We start from the raw sequence: 21,408 nt of genomic DNA on the forward strand, positions 1-21,408 counted from the left end.
AAAACAATATGAACGTATTTGTATTAAAGGCCAGCCTTTGCTAGATGAGATATAATTCTGGAGTTATGTTACATAATCACTTTCCTAGAACTCATTACAAGGAATATTAAATCAATTTAATTTTGGTAATTTCTCATTAAGATGGTTAAAGATCGATAAGTCTGAATTGCAAAAGCTCACCATTTATAATTAATAAGTACAAATTATTCTACTGTACTACTGGTGGGCTGAATGCAACTAGTTCTTTATTTAAGATACACTATCATCATCTACTAAAAAAATCCTAATGTAAAAATGGTTTTAATATGATGCATCACATTTTTATTAGGAAAGCTGTTCTTCAAATGATATGAATGGGTTTCAAACTTTGATCCAACAAATAAAGTTGTGTTGCGAAGGACATGAGGTGGAAAGCATTCCAAATCAAATATTGAGCTAGATATATCATAGTACCCCTAAAGGCTCCAATCCTATGCACACTACCTAGGAGGGAGCTCCACTGGACACCATGGGCAGTATCCCACTGTGCCATTCTGCCAATGCAATGACATTGCACTAGGGAAAACTAGGTTCCGAACTATGCCTAAGAGGAGAATCTACCTAAATTATATTTGCACAAGCACTGTTGTGCAAACAGTTGCACAACAGAAAGATTTGGTGGAGATCCGCTAGTATGATCTGAGTTTGTGGAAGTACACCATTGAATACTGCCCCGTGGAACTTGCTATTGAGTAAACATGGATAGATTTGCTGAATAAAGATGAATGGGTCTGTATTTATGCAAAAAATACCTTTACACATCTGAAAGTGTCATTCAATTCTGTTCACATTTACAAGAGGTACAGGACCAGTTTCAATATGAATGAAAAGGTACAGTCCTCACTCAAGGTCATCAATCAGTCCTCACATTCTCATAACAGGCACAGGGGAACAAAATAATGGGCAAAGAAGAATAGGGACATGTGTTCTCGAAAAAGAACATTCTGAAATTAGTTACTTCTTCAATTCTGCTTACCATGGGAACAGAAGTAAACATAAAACAATGTTAAGGCCTTCAATTCAACCTGTAGGATAGTTCCATAACTAAACACAGTCCATGCCTGAAAGGCAACACTGATACATAGGGCCTGCGGCCATGTGTGTTTGGCCTTGCCCCCAATGCTGAGCAACTCCTCCTGGGCTGTCATGTGTTTATAACGTCGGCAGAGACGTTTGTAACATCTCTTCCCTCAGTTTAGAACCCTAGAAGATATTCCAACTGGCTGATTTTCCAGTGACAAGTTTGAGCTTACTGAATCTCTTAGTCTTAGGCTAGCCTAAAATCTAGTCAACAGGCAATCTAAACTTCGCAAATATCTAAATAAAGTAACATAAAAATGAGTTGTGAACAGAGTAAACAATTTTCGATTGAACCAAGAATTGGATAAACTTTGATTGTTTTGCAGGCATGGAGGTCTAAGTTAAATGGCATCTTAGATGACTGAAAACGGATCATAGACTACATATTGCCCAATGTATCACAACAATTTTGTCTACTCTACAAACACACAAAGCCTAAATCTGGATTCTCCTAACTGGGATTACATGAATAAAAAAGATTTTTTGAGTATGAACCAAAGTAACTAAATACTGTTAAAACTAGTAGCAAAATTTACATAATTTCATAACATCACATGTGATTTTCCCCATAGTACTGACTTTGCTCTAAACTAGAGCAAACATACCACAGAATACCTGTTGGTTTCTTTTAAACACATGTGTAAAAGTATCACTCTTTAAGATTAACTCATTTTTATTAAGTAAAATGACCTTGGAACCACAATGTTGGTAGTAATAGTATCAAATCCCTAGTGTGCTCAGAGCATTCTTTTTGCAAAAGATGTCATGACCGCAAGAATGACATGACCACAAGAAGGAAAACATAGAGTTAGAAATTGTTCATTAATGGATAAAGCCCAGTATTACTAGCTTTCTCACAAGAGATGCTTGCCTTCTTTAAAAGAGCATGAGACCATCCATATCTAACCTCTGACTAGTCCAGGATAACAAATTCTAAGAACACAAATGGATTAGTCCAAGCTGCCTTTACAGCCTTTGATCTAAGATACGTTTTCGTTAATATCACTTTTCCTTTGAAGCAAACCAGCTTCCACCCATATGAGTATTGTAAAGTGATCAGGACATGTACTTTTCACTGTCAAACAACTGAGCCATCACAAGACTGGATATATTAACAGACCTGCGTTCTTTACTTAGTGGAAAATGGTTCCAGAGTTTCAATGTTGCTCCCATAAGGAAAAATATTTGTAAAAATATTCCATCCTAAATGCCTCTGCCATCTTGATAGCAGAGGGTTACTATCAAGAGTTCTTGATGCCCAGAAGCTTGATGAAACTAGCAACAAATAAAACTTTGTTATCTTTTTCATCTATTTTATAAGATCTCAATCAACCAAATCAGGCTGATTCAGGAAATTTCCGAATCAAAGCAGGGCTCCTCCGAAGTGGACCGAATCTGAACACTTGTGATGATTTAGGATCTGGAGGTACACAGTGACTCAGACAATGTATCTCTAAAAACTGATACATTCCTCCCCAAGCTATGCATACAGTGTGGGGAGAGTGGGGAGGGACGGGGGTGGGGTTAGTTTTGTGACTGGCAACACTAGCTTCTAATCACAGTGAATGGCTTTACCTGGGCTTTCCAAATCCCACTGGTTTCGGGGAGGGATGTTGAAATAATGTATCACAGGACTGATTCAGAGTTCAGTGCGCTTTGCTAGTTCTAACTCCCAGGAGGCACACCTCTATGACATATGCCATTTTCATACAAATTGCCAAAAAATCAATGGGATCAAGGGAAGTGAATCACTTACCCTCTCTCAAAATTTGAACACTCTCCTTCCACAAAAAACACTGTACCAATTCTTCTGAAACTTTGCAGGTTTCTTAACTATGGTCACCTCTACACTGCATGTAATTTTCATAACAATTTCCCACAAAAAACACATCTTTTTTTCTTTACTCCTAAACAATAATGGCTGCTCTTGCACAAAGCTCCCTGAACCTATTCATCTGAAACTTGGCAGGCTTGATCCCCTCAGAAATGGCAACTATCCCTGCAAATTTCATCCAGTTCATCCAAGAAATAAAAATGTTATTGACAGTTCAGTTTTTCTCTTTTATTAACTGAACTTTAAAGGCACATAGCACAACACACACCCTGCCGCATACCTAATTGTCTGAAATTTGGCAGTTGTAATCCCCTCATAAGGGACTACCATGCCTGACACTTTCATACAATTCTAACGAACAGAAAAAAAGATATCACTGTTTGTTTGCTTTCCAATGATAGTCAATGGGAAGCATGGAGACTTGGATTTCCGAAACAAGATTCAGATCTGAGTCAAAGTGGACACCCTCCAACTCAGTCTTAGCCGAACTGGGCTGTTTTCTGAACCACCAAATTGAGATCTGAACCAAATCTTGTGGTTGGTGCACACCCCACCAGAATGTATTATTTGAGAGAGAAGGCAGCTATCCTTAAAATGAGAGTTGATCTGCAAAACTGTGTTACTCAGGCTCTTGAAATGCCAAAGTGAAGTTCTGAAGTTCATCCTTGATTGTAAAAGTAGCCAATGTACTGATTTTAAAGTCACAATTTCTTCAGATTGGTTCTGCATCCTAGGAACTCAAATTGTTCACAATCCTCCCGCACAGTGTTTACTGTAACAGCTTGCTCAATTTGAAATTTTGCAGGCTTCTTTTCTTGAACAGAAAATACTCCTCAAATTTATGAAAGTGTCTTATTGAAGCTGCTGGGAATTTTCATGGCCTAGGTCCATATATTTCAGAGAAGGCATCTCTCTTGTAATGACTTCTCAGACCTTGCTTCAGGCTTCAACACTCCACGCCAAGTGAGAACTGTCATGATGAGAAGCAAACTTTTACATCAATTGCCTCAAGCCTGTGGAATGAACTCCCTGTCCCAATCCCCCTGTGGAATGAACTCCTTGCCCCAAGGGCAGCTCTTCCATTTGGTCTGTGATTCAACTAGCTAGTTTGTTTTTACTGATGCTAGGTTTTTCTGATTTTTTTCTGATTTGTTGAATTAGTTTTGTGACTGCAAAATGGCTAACAAAGCGGCTAAACAAATAGTTGTAATAAACAAATGAATACATTTGTCTCTTGGATAATATAAAGAAAGTCTGTTAAAAACCAAAGTTAAGCCTGTTCATGCTGGAAATTTTGTCTTCAACATTTTATGGAGCAGATCAAAGTGACAAAGCTATACAATGGGTTGCATCCCATACTGTCCTCTGATGGAAGCAGTTCCATCAGCAGAACCAGGAGAGGCTGCAATCCCCCCCCATCCCCCCCTACAGTCCTCTGCCTGCCCTTGAAATCTGCTGTCCCGGAAGACTGGGAAACCCTCTACAGCAGATTTCTGATGGTGCAGAGAGCTGCAGGGGGGTGGAGAAAACGAGATACAACTCAATGGGTTGTATTCAGTGTTAGTCTAACTTAAGCCATTTGTTTCAATGGGCCTACTCGAAGTAGGGTTAACACTGGATACAACCCAATATTTACAAAATCATCATATGCAGAAGACTGCAGGACATATTCAATTCAGATAGTTTTAAGATTTAGGCTGCAATTCTACAGACTTCCCTGGAAGTAAACTAACTGAATTCAGTACAGCTTACTTCAGACTAGACATGTATAGGATTGCGCTGTTAATGTTCGTTATGGTGTGATCCAGATAAAGTTAGGCATGCCTGTAACAGCCAAGTCAAACCAAAAATGATGGTGGCAGGGCCATGTGTTTAAACATGGAACTGCCCCAATCATGTAGAAGGGAGCTATGGGAGTCAAATTCTTAACAGAAAAAGAGGCACATGAATGAATCCTTCCTGTGCCTAATGCGTACCTTCCCACAGTTGCTCTTCCCAAACATTTTTCTAACAGCCAAGATCACTTCCATGTTTGGAACGGGATGAAGAAAAAAGTACTCAGAGGGAGAAGCTGTAGAGAGGTAAGCCATGGGTGGGGGCACAACACTCTCTATCCATGCATTCCCTTTGCTGGTGCAATTGGATCCCATTATCCTCTTTTTACATAATTAGGACAGTTGGAATGAAAACACTGAAAAGGATGGATCAAAGCATGAGGTTTCTAATCAATGTGGAATGGTATTAGTTCTCCAGATTACAAGCTGAACACATGGAATGGCTTGTGGTGGGGAAAGTAGTAGCCCTCCAGACGTTGCTGGACTGAAAGTCCCATCAGCAATAGTCAACATAGCCAAAGGTGAGAGATGAGTTGGGAGGCACTCCTAACAACTTTGGGGGTGCATACCCCCATCCTTGGACTAGAGTTTGAGCCAAAAGTTCTTCTGTTTTGAGAACTATTAAATGAAGGTTAAAATCAAGTAAAACAACAAAGAAATATTTGCCACAAACATGATGTCGTGTCATGTGTAGCTAAGTAGAAGACATTTTACAACAAATTACCTGGATTGCTTGGCAAGCCATCCTCTAATTTACTCAACCATTCATCAACAGCCCTAATGAAAACCCCTTGTTTCCTTAAAATAGATACAAGCAGCGAGTAGTCTCTGAACTGTAGGATTTTTTACCAGCAAGAAGCAAATCCTGGAGTAAATATTATCTGGGTGTGCACATATTAAGGTCCAGAGAGACACATCCAGAAGTTGCCTCTTTTAATCTAACACTGAATGATGTTGGAAGTTGTTTTCTGTTCTTCCAGAGCTATGCAACTGCTAGAATAACTGCAAGGCTTGCAAGTCCTTGTATATCTCAAGCCTTTCCCAAGGCACCCCAACACTATCTGAGGCACTGAAACTATGGCAACCGAATAAGAAAGCAGCTTCCATGATTAATAGATGAAGAGGCCAAGGACAGTGTCAAACTAGGCCATAACTCAAGAATGGAAGAGAAATTAGCACAGATCTTTGTCAAGCTGGCTATATACAGTAGATTTTGACAGATATCAATAAAAAATTGTTTTCCTTTGGGAAAAAACTCATCAAAAATGAAGCAAATTACCTGCTTCCTTATTTCTCTCTGCCTGGAAAAGACGTCTCCCATGCAAGTGGCTAGAAAAACATTCTCTAGAATGGAGCACTGTTGGCTAGCAAAGAGATTATTTGGCATTTTAGAAGCTTCTAATCTGGGAGCACAAGGTGGGTTATGCTCTCTGGAATTAGGATGTGGCTTTCACTTTTTTACTAGAGATTCAGAAGTAAGACCTTCCCCTTTCAGTTGCTGCATAAGAATATTCTAGTTTTAATTGCTGGAAGGTTTTTATGAGGATGCTGTGGCTAGGCCATATTGATGGAAAGCACATGGCATAAATACTTTTTTAAAGTGCATAATCAATATGACAATCACAATACAACACTAGGAAAATGTCTAGCCTGTATACACTGGGCCCAGACGATGGCTGAATCCCTGTAATAAAAACATCAATTTCCTCCCACTCCCCTAAGTATTTGGGGTCCACTGAAGGCAGCTGGATATAGAATCCATAGAAGTAGGAGAGTATATTATAAACAAAAAACATTGTGCCAACAGCCTCATCCTACATAGTCTGGCATGAAGGCAAAAATAAAAATACCACAGCTTTCAGCATGGTAAGCCCAATTCCTTTCTGGGTGACAGGGCCAATATATTCAATATGAATTCCAAGTCTCTGCACTGAAATACTGTATACAGTAATAGCTATTATTAAGAAATAGTTTTAAAAGGAAAGGTCAGTACTGAATGCAGTGAGTGACCATATGTCTTCCCTCTGAGATGGAGCAACTGGCAGTCCTGTTAATAGCTGGCTTATCATTTTCCATCCCTGCTTCAATCTGTACAGATACACTTTGGGATTTTGTTTTAGATAGTCCATTTAAACAAAAAGGAAATCATTTTCATACACCTAAAAAACCCCACACACCTTCTTTTGGGCTGGTAACAGTCCACGTAAAAAATGTTCGTATCTTCAGGAAAATTATGCTGTTGCGCTGTTTCCCAACAAATTAGCGTACCATGTGCCTCTATGGCAGGACTGTCAATAGAAAGTAACTGTTGATTAAACCTTATCTTGAATCAAATTTTAGATATGAAAACAGATCACTCAGAGACTTCAGTTTTTATTATCTGTTAAATGCACTTGATGATATGATGGGCGGGGGGATATACTGTACCACCTTCCTCCAGTTCCTGCTATCCTTCTTTATTTAACATTAGCAGCTTTTATGCTTCTTATCTGTCAAGACTAGTAGACAGCTTTCATGTAAATTTATTTAACATTTACCCCAAAAGTTATTTAAATATTATGTTACTTAACATAATATCCAGAATATTTGAATATTTCAAATGTTTCATTTCTCCAATGTTATTTTCACTTTCCACAGCAAGTTTCTGAACCCCAGGACAACATCTACTGGCTTAGTTGTCACTGTGAGGTGGTAAATCTGTGTCTGGGCTGTTACTGCTTCTGTCATGGGAGCACCTGAGTGCTTCTCCATACAAAACAAGCAGACATGTAAGGTTGCATCCAGGCAGTCTGGCAATACAGCCCAGACACACAGATTTGCCACACTAGGAAGATTTAGGCCTATGCTGTAACTTTGTGATAGATTGCATAGAAATATAATAAATAATAAAAATAATAATTGTTGGAAGCTGCTTTTTGGCTTAAAGGTAGAATATACATATAATAAACAAAGAGCGCACTGTGACTTTTCTAGTACACTACAGGTGATTTCGTAGGGGGCATCTTGGTCTCTAAATAGCTAAAGATACGAATAACTCAAAAAAAAGTAGGTCAGTATCCCACTGGAAAGCTAAATGAGCCTTTAAGCAAACAGATACACATTTTTAAAAAAAATTCTACTAGCAATTTTAATTCAAGATTCCATAAATTTGTCTCTATTTTTCAGATCAAGAATACGACTGGCAGTGAGTGTCTCAGAAAACCATAATAAAAGCAGGGATGTTAATTCATGGTTCCAGGCCAAATTCCTGATAAGATAATTAAGTACTGCTGACCTATCTTTCAGCACACTTCACCAAAGTTCTTGGATTTAAGCCAATTTAGTCTCACTGAAATTGACTGTACTAATTCAGCTTAAATCCAGTTATTTTAGCTTACTTTATGGAGAGTAAGCTGAGTAAATTTAGTTAGATGAACAGTATCACTGACATCAGATAATCAGCACTTTAAATATTGGTCCAAACCTATTCTAAAGTACTAGCCACTTGGCTAGAATCCCGTGCAATACCCGAAGTGAGATCCTGGATGCTTCCAGATGAGGCAAAGGCAATCACACTGCCTTGCTCACAACATCTTCCATTTTGTAGCTCTCTCATGTTCGCTCACAGCTTCTTCAAACTTTTTTCTTACCATAAAATATCCGTTAAGAAAAAAATAGCCAGAATAGCTGCACTTTTGAGTGTTAGCACTGGGAGACCCCCACCCAACCCAGCCTGGAGGCCCCCCACAACACATGAACTTTCTTGGCTACCAACCATGCCCATTTTTAGTCCCATACTTTGTCCTCACAGTTGGCAGTGATAGTGCAGCACAGCCAGGGGCTTACCAGGCAATTCCAAGGCAATTCCAATTTGTGCAAGTCCACAAATGCGACACTATTGAGGTTAGTCAGTGCCAAAATGATTGATCCAACAATTATGCAACTCTCTAGCCCAAAACTGTATAGACAGGAATAAAGGGAGGGATGCTAATAACATCTTCATGTAACAGGGCAACCATTGGTATGTTTGCTCAGAAATCTCACTGAACTCATTAGAACCTAGGGCCGATACATGTGCTCATGATTGCAATCTCAGTAGCAAATTGTTCAGGGAAAGGGCTCAAAGCTTCAAAGTCACACGCATTTTCTGAGTGAAGTTGAGTGGCAAAAAATATGGCAAGACACATGGGTTGTTAGCCAAGAGCATTCTGAATTGAGGTTTCAGGGGTGGATGTGAAAGATGGGACTAGCTGAGCCCTGGTAAGTGGTGAAAGCAAAGTGTTGTAAAGGTACTGAAATAAAAATGTATTCGAGCTCCAATTTAGATGGCTACCAGTTCTAACCTTACAAACTTGATACCTGCTGTTACTGTCCTATTGCAGCTGTGGGCTGAAACAGCAGCTGCCAACCCACAGGCAGCTGTATCTCTTTGTCAGGTGACCTGATCACTGTATATCTCTTACCTATCTAACCATGATGCTTTGAAATGTAATTAGTTAATTACTGGAAGTACTTCATGGCCCACCAATTAAATACATTACAGAAGAAATACTAGCTTCTGTCTTGTTTCGCTGCCATGGAGGGAACACTGGGAAGGAATTAGGAAAGATGCAGATGCAGGGTTTGGGAAAAGAACCAGATTAACAGTTGGGAATATCTACTCTAGTCCATATTCTGGGCCCCACATAGATCTCACCAATAAACCATACTTTGTCTTCTGTTAGTATTTTTACTCAGAGGCTGGCCTACATAAATGCACGTTTGTACACACCCACAAACAGAGCCTTTATGATCCCCTATCCATTCCTGTTCCTTGAGATATTTTACAGCTACAGTGAGTACTATGCTCCATATTTTGAAAAAGCTACCAATATTTTAATTACATTAACTATGGCTTCCTTTCACTAGCCAGGTAATGAGGCAACAACCACTATGCCCAAAAGCTGCAGGGAATGTTAAGCTAGTCCACTCCACAGGTAAGTATAGGTGCATTCCACACTCCTAGACAGTTATGTTGCATTGAAAGCCTTCATTTGACCGAGCCATATTCTGTAGCTTACTCAACATAATGTTTAATCCATCCCTGATTGGTTTCAACTGATTATGTTACTTTTCTCCAGCATTACATTGGGGTTGACATACTCAGAATCCACATTGATTTGTCAAGTGTTTTCTCCATAATATGATCTCTGAAAGATAAACGGCCCCGGCTCACTTATCAGTAAACATTAATGCTTTGCTCTAAGCCCCAATTCTGCAAGGCTTGTTTGTTTGACCCAAATGGTCCCACTGACCTCAATGAAACTACTCGGCTGCATAATCCCATCTGTCTTTGGTTTTGAAAGATCAGGCCCCTCGCTAATTATGCCATGTAGAAAAAAGGTGGTAAAGGCTTCACTTGTGTTCCTATAACATCTTTTCCTCCTGCCCCTGCCCACATATAATTTGCCTTTAGAATTTAAATGTTATAAGCCACACAAAATTTTGATGTATTAGTATAGTCGGTCTTTAACCTTTCAAGATAATGAGTGATAGACCTCTGCAGTACACTGAACATTCACTCTAGATAGCACAGCAATGTATTCCTGCAAATCGGCAGGATGCAATACACGTGTTAGGGGAAGTCAATTTAATCCCTTTATGTCCTCTGCTGCTGTAAACCATGTGAACTCCTTTCATATGTATTTATGTATTACTCTTCCGACTCTTGTAGAGATGACAGTTTCCCCCTTTCCTTAACCAAACAAGCAAACAAAGAAGTTTAGGACTGCCTACTTCCTTTTAATGAGCACAGTTCTATTTTGAATTATCACAGGTCATTAATTTGCTGTCTCTCTCTTCTTTTTTTTATCAAAGAAGGCAGGCTCCTTGCCTTTAACCCCTGTTTCCCCTTTCTCCAGACTTCAGCAGCAACAGCACCACTGCTCAAATTACAACCTGTGAAAAGGGACTGTAACTAGCATCTACTTTTGTTACCATTAAGTAGCTTGGGATGTTAAGTACACATGTTCTTTACCTGTTTGAGTGCCCAGATACTTTACCTTTCAAGAACGCTGGTTTAGCACATGAAGTAGATATTTTTAATCATCCGGAAAAAATAAGCAATAGGATGCTAACTAATGGAAAGTATGGGGAACATATGTGGACACTGGATTCTTTTTACTTATGGTTCAGATTTTCTTTGACTTTTTGTATAAAGCAAGTGAATCAACCCATCTTCTATCTATTGTATTCCCTGCTCTGCCTACCCACCCCTGCCATGTTTTAGCATTTATAGGCAGAATGTACCATCCTTGAGTTCCTCCATATGTTAAACCATTACTAACATCAGTAGATTTTACTAAGTAAGAAGGGATAGGGGATAGATGTTCTTTATATAGATTTTTTTTAATGGCTTGGTCAGAAGATCCACATTTTTTGCTTTTAAGCAGCTACCAATGTTTAAATGGGATCATTTCAATCCAAGAGAAATGACCCCATTTAGAGAAATATCCTGGCAATGCACATTTACTTAAAGAGGACTATATTCTTAGCATCACATGCACTAGACAGTATGTGGTTTATACTTGGAAATCCTTTTAAAAGTTTAAAGAGTTTAGATTGTCCTGTTCCCAACTTACAACACAACCCTATACATGTGTACTTAGAAGTCGACCAAGTTCAATGGGGCTTACTCCATGTTAAGTGTGTATAGGATTAGCAGCCTTAAACAGTTAACTAAAAGAAGAGGGTCTTTTGATGTTCTGAAAACCGCAAACTCTAGGATTATTGAAAGTAATATCTGTAAGTATCAATGGAGTTATCCTGCAAGTTCTCCTAAGACATCCCCCTACCCACTGAACTATCCCTATTGAATTTTATTAATTTATTCCTGAGAAAAGCAATTACCTCAGGAGCATGTATTACAGGATCAAGACCAAAAAACACATTCAGATAACCACTGATTTAATCCTTTTTAAAGGTCACAATACAAAGACAACATTGTATTTTACAAAGACAAATAAAAATAGAACACAAAAGGATAATAGCTGGAGACAGGATTCTGCTACTTTTATTTAATGTTAGGTTAATAATTAACATTGATTCTGAAATATGATTTGTGCTTGTAACTTCTGTTAATAGAGGTTGCTTCATGCCTGCATATTAGCTTTAAGATGTGTTTATAATGATCTAAATTCCATTAAGTTCTTTTCCTATGTGGATGACCAAATATTGCCCAGTCGCAAACTAAACTTTGGCTACTTGCCATTTTAGCAGTGAGTATGCTTAAATAAGCATAAATCTGTAGGCTTTCAAACATATTTATAAGCACCCACTCACTTCTCAGGGAAAAAAAAGACCAATTCCCTCCAGAAAAAAATAGTAAAAAACAGGCATACACAGTGAAAAAGACACAATTGCTAAGATACAATAGACACTGCATAACAAAGCCAGGGACAGAAATTCTTTGGTCCCAGACAAGTATATCAATAAACCACAGCACTCCACTTTCCCATTTGTTAAAACTGCCTGAAAGCCAAAAGAGGTTGTGATTTTTTACATTCAGTCTTTAACTTGGTCTCAGTCATCACAACCAAGTAGATTTTCACTTCACTTTCCATTAAAGTTCTACAGAACCAATCCCTGTGTGAACCAATGATCTCTGCTGATACTTTTTTTCCCATCTAAGAAAACCTACACTTTTCAGCAAACCCAGTCAGAACCTTTGCAATACCCAAACTGGATTCCCTAGGTCTGAAGCCAGAACCCTTTGCCTAGACTGCATTTATGTAGTAATTCTGTTGTGAATGCTCCAGGAAAGCCAGCCTTCAGTCACCAGTTCTCAGGCTTCCCCCTTGCTACACTCCCCTGAGCTGCCTCAGTTCTGCTCCACTTCTCCAACAGACCAGCAGGCAAAGAAAGCAATATATGGGGATTTGCAGGCTCTCACTTTCACTCATGCAAATTCACAGCCAGAGCACTTAATACACATTACTCTGAACTGAGAGCTTTTCATGCTCCTGTACCACCCAGCACACACACAGTCAAAATCTTCCACCACATCATGATCTTCCACCACCAGCATCTATGGCCTCTGCTCTGCCTCCCTGCAGCTGGGCTGGCTTAAGGTAGTTGGTGGTATGACTGACAAACCCCTCTGATCTCTTTTTTATTCTAAACCAGTATGAGTAGTACTGGGAGAAACTTCCAGGGAATTGTGCTTCTTTTCCAGTGAATGGAGAACTTCCATTAACCATTTCTTCATCAGACTTTGAGCATTTCCCACATCCAGTCTGCAGTTCTAAGGCAGCTTGGCAGAACAAAAATTCAGCTGTGCAACCTGACCCTAGGATTGCCTTTTCAAACACATAGTTTCCCTACTGTTGGCTGTTCTCCCTATGGGGCTCAAAGGGGATGTTATGGGAGAGCAATTGGATGTGTCTGAAGATTTAAGCAGCACTTAAGAAGAATATAAGAAGACCCACGCTGGATCAGACCAAGGGTCCATCTAGTCCAGCATTTTGTTCACACAGTGGCCAACCAGCTGTCGACCAGGAACCCACAAACAGGGCATGAGCGCAACAGCACCCTCCCACCCATGTGCCCCAGTAACTGGTGTACATAGGTTCACTACCTCTGGTACTGGGGGTAGCACATAGCCATCAGGACTAGTAGCCATTGATAGCCTTTTCCTCCAGGAATTTGTCCAACCCCCCCCCCCCCTTAAAGCCATTCAAATTGGTGGCCATCACGACATCCCGTGGTAGTGAACATTCCATAGTTTAACTATGCGCTGTGTGAAGACAGAAACTTAGTTTCTAAAGTAAGAGGTACTGGGGCTCAGACCTGCAGAGAAACCATGCTTTCTGCCTTGAAATCCAGTTCCCTAATCCCAAATGTGGGAGCTGGCTGTGATGACTCTAGTAGCTGAAGGGGAAAATCACTCTGCAAATGCTCAAAGGCATGTTTCTTACTTACTTCACACGAGATGATTTACTTCACATTTATTTCAGAGATAGGTCCTTGCACTGAAAAGGGGTTCTTTACCTTACCCCTGGTGAGCCTTAGCTCCTGGTAGCCGTGTTTTGGGTAACCAAACCAAGGCTGGCGTTAGGGTGCATGTACAAGACACCAATATACACATATGCATCTCTCTCTCTCTCTCACTCCATGTTTAACATGTTATCCCAGTGCTTTTGGAATGGATTAGGCTACCAATCAAACATTATATCAAAATATAAAAAATAAGTGAAGAGAATAAGGAGTTTCCTTCTTCAAAGGGCCACTTTGCAATTGCCCATTTCTCTAGTTTTTCGCTCTCTCTGCTTCTCCAGTGTTCCTCCCCCTGCATGCAGTATTACCTGAACATCGAGTGTTGTCTCTCCTGTGCCTGTGTTTCCATGCTTTGTCCAATGGAAACAGCTAACAACCTTCAACCACACCTCCTTCCAGTGCTGTCCTCTCCCCTCCCACTCCTCCTCCTCCTCCTCAGTTACCATTCAAAGGAGGTTATTTAGCCCGTGAACTACGTTCTCTCTCCCGCCCCCCGCCCAGTTATCCCCGCTGCCTCCCGAGCGCTAGCTTATCCCCAAGCTTTTGGTCAATGGAAGTCACCAGTGGTGTGAGGTACAGAGATCCCCTCCACCACCACCACCACCACCACTCCACGAGAAAGGGAAGGAGCCAGGGAAGGGCGGGGGGAGACAACAACCCAATTAACTCCTCCCTTCAGCGGAGGCTGCAGAGCGGACTTGAGGGGGAAGGAGAGCGGGGTCCGTGCGCGCCCGTCCTGCTCCTTTCCCCGCTCAGCGGCAGGCAGGCAGGGAAGGCAGCAGCAAGAGCCTTGCCCTGCGCGCGAGGTGACAGGGGCTGAGGAGGCTCAGAAGAGCCAGTCACTCATCACACGCAGACGACACTGAACAAAATCCCCCTTTCCTGCAGCTCGTCAGCTCTCCCGGGAGACGTAGACTGACAGCCCTCCAACCACACACACACGCCGTTCCGGGAGGGGTGCCCGGGGGGGGGGCGCAGCCCCGAGCTCGCGTCAATCCCTGTCCCCAGTCTTGCAAACAAAGCCAGAGACGGGCGGCGGCAGCGCCAAGACACACACTACTACCGCCCCCCCCCCCCGGGACCAGGGTGGGAACCAGGCAGAGCGCTGAAGGCGGCGGAGAGGCGTTGGCCCGAGCAGGGGAGGACGACGTGCGGTGGTCGCCTCGCCCTCCGCCCCAAGTTCTTCCTCCTACAAAGAAAACCGGTCGCTGTCCCTCTTCGGCCGGGGACCCCGCCAGCCACCCAACCTGTCCTAATCCCCCCCCCGCTTCTTCTCCTCTGCCATCGCATTGTCTCTGAAACAAAGACTCCACGCCCATCCTCGCCCCCCAAGGAAGCCTCGTGCGGAGGGACGGGAAAAGCCGGGCGAGGACCTGCGCTCCCCGCCGCGGCGCTTTGTGTGTGTGTGTGTGTGTGTGCGCGCGCGCGCGCGCGGGCGGTACCAGCTCCAGCTAAGCAACCGCCCCTCCCGCAGCGTCCGGGCGGGCAGCGGGGCAAAGTCGCCCAGAACCGGGGGGGGGGGGGAAATAAACGCGAGACCGAGGACGAGGCGAGATCGATCCCGGCGCGCTTCCAACAAAACAAACGCATCCGATGCTCGGCTCGGTGCCAGTTTGTGCAAATAAAAGAGCATGGCAAGAAATCAATTATCCCCCCCGCCGCAAAAAAAAAAAAAAAAAAAACACAAACCCAAACGCCACCTCCGCGCGGCACCCGGGGAGTAAGTGGCGCCGACATAAAGCGTGCACAAGCCCTCGCCCTCCTCGGCGCGCCGCCGGTTCTTCATCATCACACGCCCCGTCCTGCTGTCTTGCAGGACCTCGCCAAGCTCCTCGCGTCGTCGCGACCACCCTCCCCGCTTCCGAACACCGCCCCCAAACAATGCCCCGCGCAGACCCCGAAGCGCCGCGCGGAAAAGAGAGTTCACGTACCTCGTCGGTGCATGTATCTGGCAAGCTGAAGAGGACACAGCACTAGCTGATGGAGTGTCCCATTTAGTAATCCGGTTAAGGGGATCGCTCAGCGAAACTCGATCCACTCTCGCCTTGGCAATCCTTTGTCATTATTACACGCGTGCTTCTGGAGCGAGGGCGCGGGCGAGCAGAGCGATTTAATATTTCGACTTCTTTGGGAAATACAAGCGCAATGTGTTCATCTCCACGGAAGGGGGGAAAGGGGGGAGGGTGGGTGTGGGGAGGGGGAAATAAAAGCGCGTCGATTACTCTTCTTCCAAATGCCACTCGGATTTCCACTCCAGTAACTCCCCTTTCGACGGATCTCCGGCGAGAAGCCCCTTCAGGGTTTTGTCCTGCCCCTCCAAAGAAGTACTCCTGGCTGGCGAGGCTGTTCTGGGAAAACTCCTCCGAGGCAGGCAACGCGGCTTGTGCCCAGACAGGAAAGCGCGCTCCGCCCGAGCTCTCCCGGTCACTGAAGTGTGTTTGGGGCGGACTTCGGAGCAGCCTCTCCCTCGATCTCCCCCGTGCCCTGCCTCTCTCCCCACTGCTAGCCTCCGTCCCAACTCTTCTGTCACTGGAAACAGCTTGGCTGGAGGTGGAGTCAAATCCTGGGCTGGATTCCGTGGAAACGGACTGGCCCGATAATAATTTCCACCTACACCCACTGCTGCGCATGAACGAGTGGGATCGCAGGGGGGGGGGGCAGGATCGGCGTGAGGTGTGGGCACTGGCAAACCTCCAACGGGCCTGGCACACCGCCGCAACCGCTAGTCCACACACACACGGATACACAACCGAGTGATACATTGGTAACCCTCCTTTATTCCTCACTCTCTGTATACGTTACACTGGATGTCACTGAGAAGGGTAATGGGCGTGAAACGCAGGGGCATGGGGTACATTTCTGCCTAAAGAGATTTTCAGAAAAAAGAAAGAAAAGAAAAAGAGAAAGAATCCTAAGGGGAAAAATACTCCGAAGAGATGTGCCACAAGAAAAGGTTTGTTCATCGATTTTTTTAAAAAACGGAAAAGTTTAAAGAGATGCATTAAGTCCTTTCTATTCACACAACGATAACGAGACTGAGATTTTCGGTGCAACAAACGATACGAAAGAAAGAACAAGTCAGTGGAAGGGGATATATGCAAAAGAAACTGCTCACAACATAGCTTAAAAAAATAAAATGTAACCGAACGTTTTAAACCCATTGCAAAATACTTCCAAGAATCATACACACATACTGGACACACGTATCCCATCGACGGCGATGGTTGGCCTACCAAGAAGACTTCACGCCAAGCAGACCTCCGTCTGCCCGACCGTCCGAATATTTTGACTGAGCATTTCGCACTTGCATTTTGCATAAGGGTATTTTAGCGTAGAAGCGGGTGTGGGCGGAAATGTGTGTTCCTGTTTTCAAAAATTCTGAGAGGGCTCTACTTCAGCCTATTAAGACGTGCAAGACGCGTGCGGAGGGACCCACACCCCTTCCGCAAACTTTCTGTGGGCAGGGGAGCAGCATCGCCGTTGTAAAAAGAAACTCGGGAAGTCGCTCCGAAGCCACTAAAACCTCTTTCCCCGCAGCATCTCCGCCCTTCTCTAAGTGCCCCGTAGCTCCTCAAGTTTGCATGGTCCGCATTAAGCTTCCGCGACTTCCACCTGAACTTATGGCAGAAAGTAAAGCAGGACCCGGCTTGGCGCGGGGGCGCGGCGCGGGCCTGCAAACGAGTCGGCTGAGGGAAACGGAGGCGGCGCGGGGTAGGGCGCGCGTTTCCGTAGCGCTGGAGAAAGGTGGAGAAGAAATTAATAAAACACGAGGGGCCAAACGGGCAGGGCCACGTGCCTGCGCACGGAAGGCAGGCGCGGGTGAGCGCCGCCGGGCGGCAGAAACACAGACGGGCCGCTCGGGCTTCCGTGAGGCCGGCAGAAGGCGCAGCGTCGCCGCCCGCGTGGTCCTGCCGCAAGGCAGCCCCGGCGTGCGCGACCCTCCTGCGCGCACACGCTCCTGCGCGGCCATCGGCAGCGCGTCGCGTCCGCAATAGCGCCGTTCTACGGAACGGCGAGGAGGGCTCCGTCGCCAAGGCAGAGAAGTAGGCGTCGGGGGGGGGGGGGGGTCTGCCTCTTGCTGTTCCCCGCTTTTGCCAGAAGGGGACGCTGCACTAGCGACGCTGTAAAAAGAAACGAACCAAGGGGGCGGGGAGCACGTGCAAAAGTTTGGTGCCCTGCTGCGGTCCGGCTCTTGGAGACCGCAGAAACATCAGCGTGCTCCCAGGCTTTTGTTTGCTTGCTTGCTTGCTTGCATGCTTGTTTAGCGGCAGCATCGGGCCCGTTCGGGGAGGCGGCGCCGGCTGCGGGCACCGCCACGAGGCCCGGAGCAAGCCTGCCCTTTGGCACAGTTCTCGGCCTCTGGCGACCCCCCTGCGAGGCGCATGGACGTAGTGCGCGGAGACCAGCGCTGCGGAGAGCGGACGCGCGCACTCGTCTCGCAGGCGGCGCAGAGCCAGCCGCTTCGGTCGACTTTCCAGGGCTTCTGATACAAATGCAAATAAAGGAAGAAATGGCTCTAGCTGCTACGTGCGCGGAGGATGATAATCTAACCCCCCCCCTCCCGCGCGCACGAGTGGACATCACCTTGCAATGTTTTTTGAGCATCCTCGGCGCACCCGTCAGCTTCCCTTTCATTTTTCTCTTCCCCCCAAATCCCAGCCTGAGAGGTACTGGCTGGGCTAATCCGTCCCTGTCTCGGAGCCAATCAGCCCGGTGAAGAGCAGCAGCACCAGCAGCGCTCATAAATTAATCCTCCTGCTTCCCAGCCCCCCCCCGCCCGGGCCTGGGAAACCTACCGGCTGCCGCTAATCTTAACGGCGCTAACTCCGGCCACGAGGATCGCCAGCGCCCCCAGCGGTCAAGGCGGCACGGCGCAAGAGGAGAGACCCACCTTGCTCGCCTTCCTTCCGTCTGCCCCACTTGCGTCCTCTACGCGCGCCCCTCAACTCCGCGGCTGATTTACATGTTAATTGTGTCTGAGAAAACTTATTTAATTGCCAGAATTAAGCAGAGCAAACGGATTGTTTAACGAGCGGAGCCAAATTGATTCCGGGTTTAGCTCCTTCCCTTGGAGACACAAACAATTTGCTGTCTTGTCTGCTTTCTGTGGCTATATTTGACGGTTAAGACGCAGGGACTTTTTAGAAAGTTAGACGGGATTTTCTTCCTCTCCTCCTCGGTTCGTGTTTCACTTTGAATCGTTCGTGTTTCCTCCTGGCCCGCCATTGTTTCACAGAGGCGTGGAGTTGAAGAGAGCAGCTTTGCAACAGGAATTTAACACACCTATCTTCAGCAAAGCACTAGCAACTGGTTTTTAACTCGTTTCATTAGTTTTAAAAAGAAAGACGATAGCATGCAGTTTCATTCACCAAACCCTAATGTTTTGGATGTTTGGCGGATAACATCTGAGCTCCTAAGAAGGATTCCAAGACATCTGAACAAGTACCGATTCACACAACCAGAGCAGTATTGGGTCAGCATATTTATTTATTTACAGTTATATCCCACCTTTCCTCCAAGGAGCTCAAGGTAGCATACATGGCTTCCCTTCCCCATCCCCACTCCACATTTATTCTTTCAACAACCCTATGAGGTAGGTTAGGCTGAAAGAGAGTGGTCCAAGCTTCATGCTTGAGTGAGGATTTGAACCTGAGCCTCGCCAGTAGGAATCTGACACCACTACAGCACACTGGCTTCATGATGAAGCATTGGTATTGATTGCTGTGTCACATCCCCGGACTGCAGCTCAATGCACATTTGAAAGCTTCAACACAAAGCAGTATGAAACAGTCCTACTGAGCAACACACTTCAAGAGGGATGCCATTTCCCCGCCTGTCCAATTTCCATCTCTGTGTGTCATTTCTTTTTCTTTCTTTTAATGAGAGAGCAAGAGCAGTGAGGTTGCCATTTTGATTTTCAAAAATATGCGAGGCACTGTTGCGGTACAATTGGCCAATCCCCTTGTGGCAGCTGTGCCTTGCCGTAATCAATGTGAGAGTTGAGAGCTGAGCATGAGATGAGGCAATCACAGGGCTACTTCATCACACACTGAGCTCTCTAAGGCAGCAGAGGAGAAACTGATGACTATGCCCTTCCTTTAAGAGACTCTTCTATAAATAAGTCATATATACCAATAGCAAACTCATTCTCGGAGTGTGTATTCTTATTTAGCCAAAACGGCACCTTCCATGCACAAGAGGGAGGTATCAGCAGAGTTGGAGCAACTCTCGGTTTGCAGAAGTACAAAATGTCTGGGGGGGGAGACCACGAAGGGAGGGGGAACCCACCCAAACAGCCTAATGAGGACTGAGCATTGCCCAGTGGGCACATAGGGCAGAGTCCAACTGTGTGATTCCGCTAGCGCAAATGACATTGCACTAACGAAAACTAGGCTCCAAACTATGTGCAAGAGGAAAATCCAGATAAAGTTACATTTGTAACTTTTGTAAACGGCCCAGAGAGCTTCGGCTATGGGGCAGTATAGAAACGTAAATAATAATAATAATAATAATTTGCCCAAGTGCGGCTGTGGAATGTGCAACCAGATGTGCAACATTCGCACAGCCACTTGCACAACAGAAAGATTCAGTGGAGCTCTTCTAATCTGAGTTTGTGGAATGACACTGTTAGATACTGCCCACAAGGTTGACTGACTGTTGGAAGAGGAGAGGACCCAGAAAACTGGAGGTGGCGGGGAGGGATGGAGTGGAGTCATAGGCAAATATACACTCACTCCAACGTTTACCATAAAAACATACATAAGAACATAAGAGCCATGCTGGATCAGACCAGAGGTCCATCTAGTCCAGCATTCTGTTCACACAGTGGCCAACCAGCTGTCAACCAGGAACCCGCACGCAGGGCATGAGTGCAACAGCGCCCTTTGCCCATGTTCCCCAGCAACTGGTGTAGGCTCACTGCCTCTGGTACTGGAGGTAGCACATCGCCATCAAGACTAGTAGCCATTGATAGCCTTTTCCTCCAGGAATTTGTCCAGCACCACTTTAAAGCCATCCAAATTAGTGGCCATCACTACATCCTGTAGTAGTGAATTCTATAGTTTAACTATGTGCGGTGTGAAGAAGTACTTCCTTTTATTTGTCCTGGCTGAATGCCAAGTTCTGCACCTAGGAAAAAGAAACCAAATGCGCAGTTACAAGAAGGGGAATATGTGGCTCAACAACACTACAAGCGAGAAGGATCTTGGAATTGTTGTCGATCACAAGCTGAATATGAGCCAACAATGTGATGTGGCTGCAAAAAAGGCAAATGCTAATTTGGGCTGCATTAATAGAAGCATAGCTTACAAATCCTGGGAAGTACTAGTTCCCCTCCACTCAGCACTGGTTAGGCCTCATCTGGAGTACTGTGTCCAGTTCTGGGCACCACATTTTAAGAAGGATGCAGACAAACTGGAGAGGGTTCAGAGGAGGGCAACGAAGATGATCAGGGTACTGGAAACAGCCCTATGAAGAGAGACTGAAAGAACTGGGCATGTTTAGTCATGAGAAGAGAAGACTGAGAGGAGATATGATAGTGCTCTTCAAGTACTTGAAAGGTCACAGAGAGGAAGGCCAGGATCTCTTCTCGATCATCCCAGAGTGCAG

General features: G+C 44.7%; 1 protein-coding gene across 3 annotated transcripts in view; it reads right to left on the reverse strand.

Moving 5' to 3' along the window:
* The window catches only part of SEMA6A (semaphorin 6A), a 196,816-nt gene extending 180,485 nt beyond the window's left edge, over positions 1-16,331 (reverse strand). For 2 of the 3 annotated variants that reach the window (XM_084833924.1, XM_084833923.1), the window contains exon 1: positions 15,732-16,331. The gene's annotated coding sequence lies outside the window, so the exon portion shown is untranslated. The remainder of the gene's footprint in view (positions 1-15,731) is intronic. The other variant, XM_084833925.1, reaches the window with a different exon arrangement.
* Positions 16,332-21,408: the final 5,077 nt, after the last annotated feature.

This window comes from Heloderma suspectum, chromosome 2 (assembly GCF_057233095.1).
Source record: "Heloderma suspectum isolate Gila_16-S chromosome 2, 16-S_ref, whole genome shotgun sequence".
Classification (NCBI taxonomy): Eukaryota; Metazoa; Chordata; class Lepidosauria; order Squamata; family Helodermatidae; genus Heloderma; species Heloderma suspectum.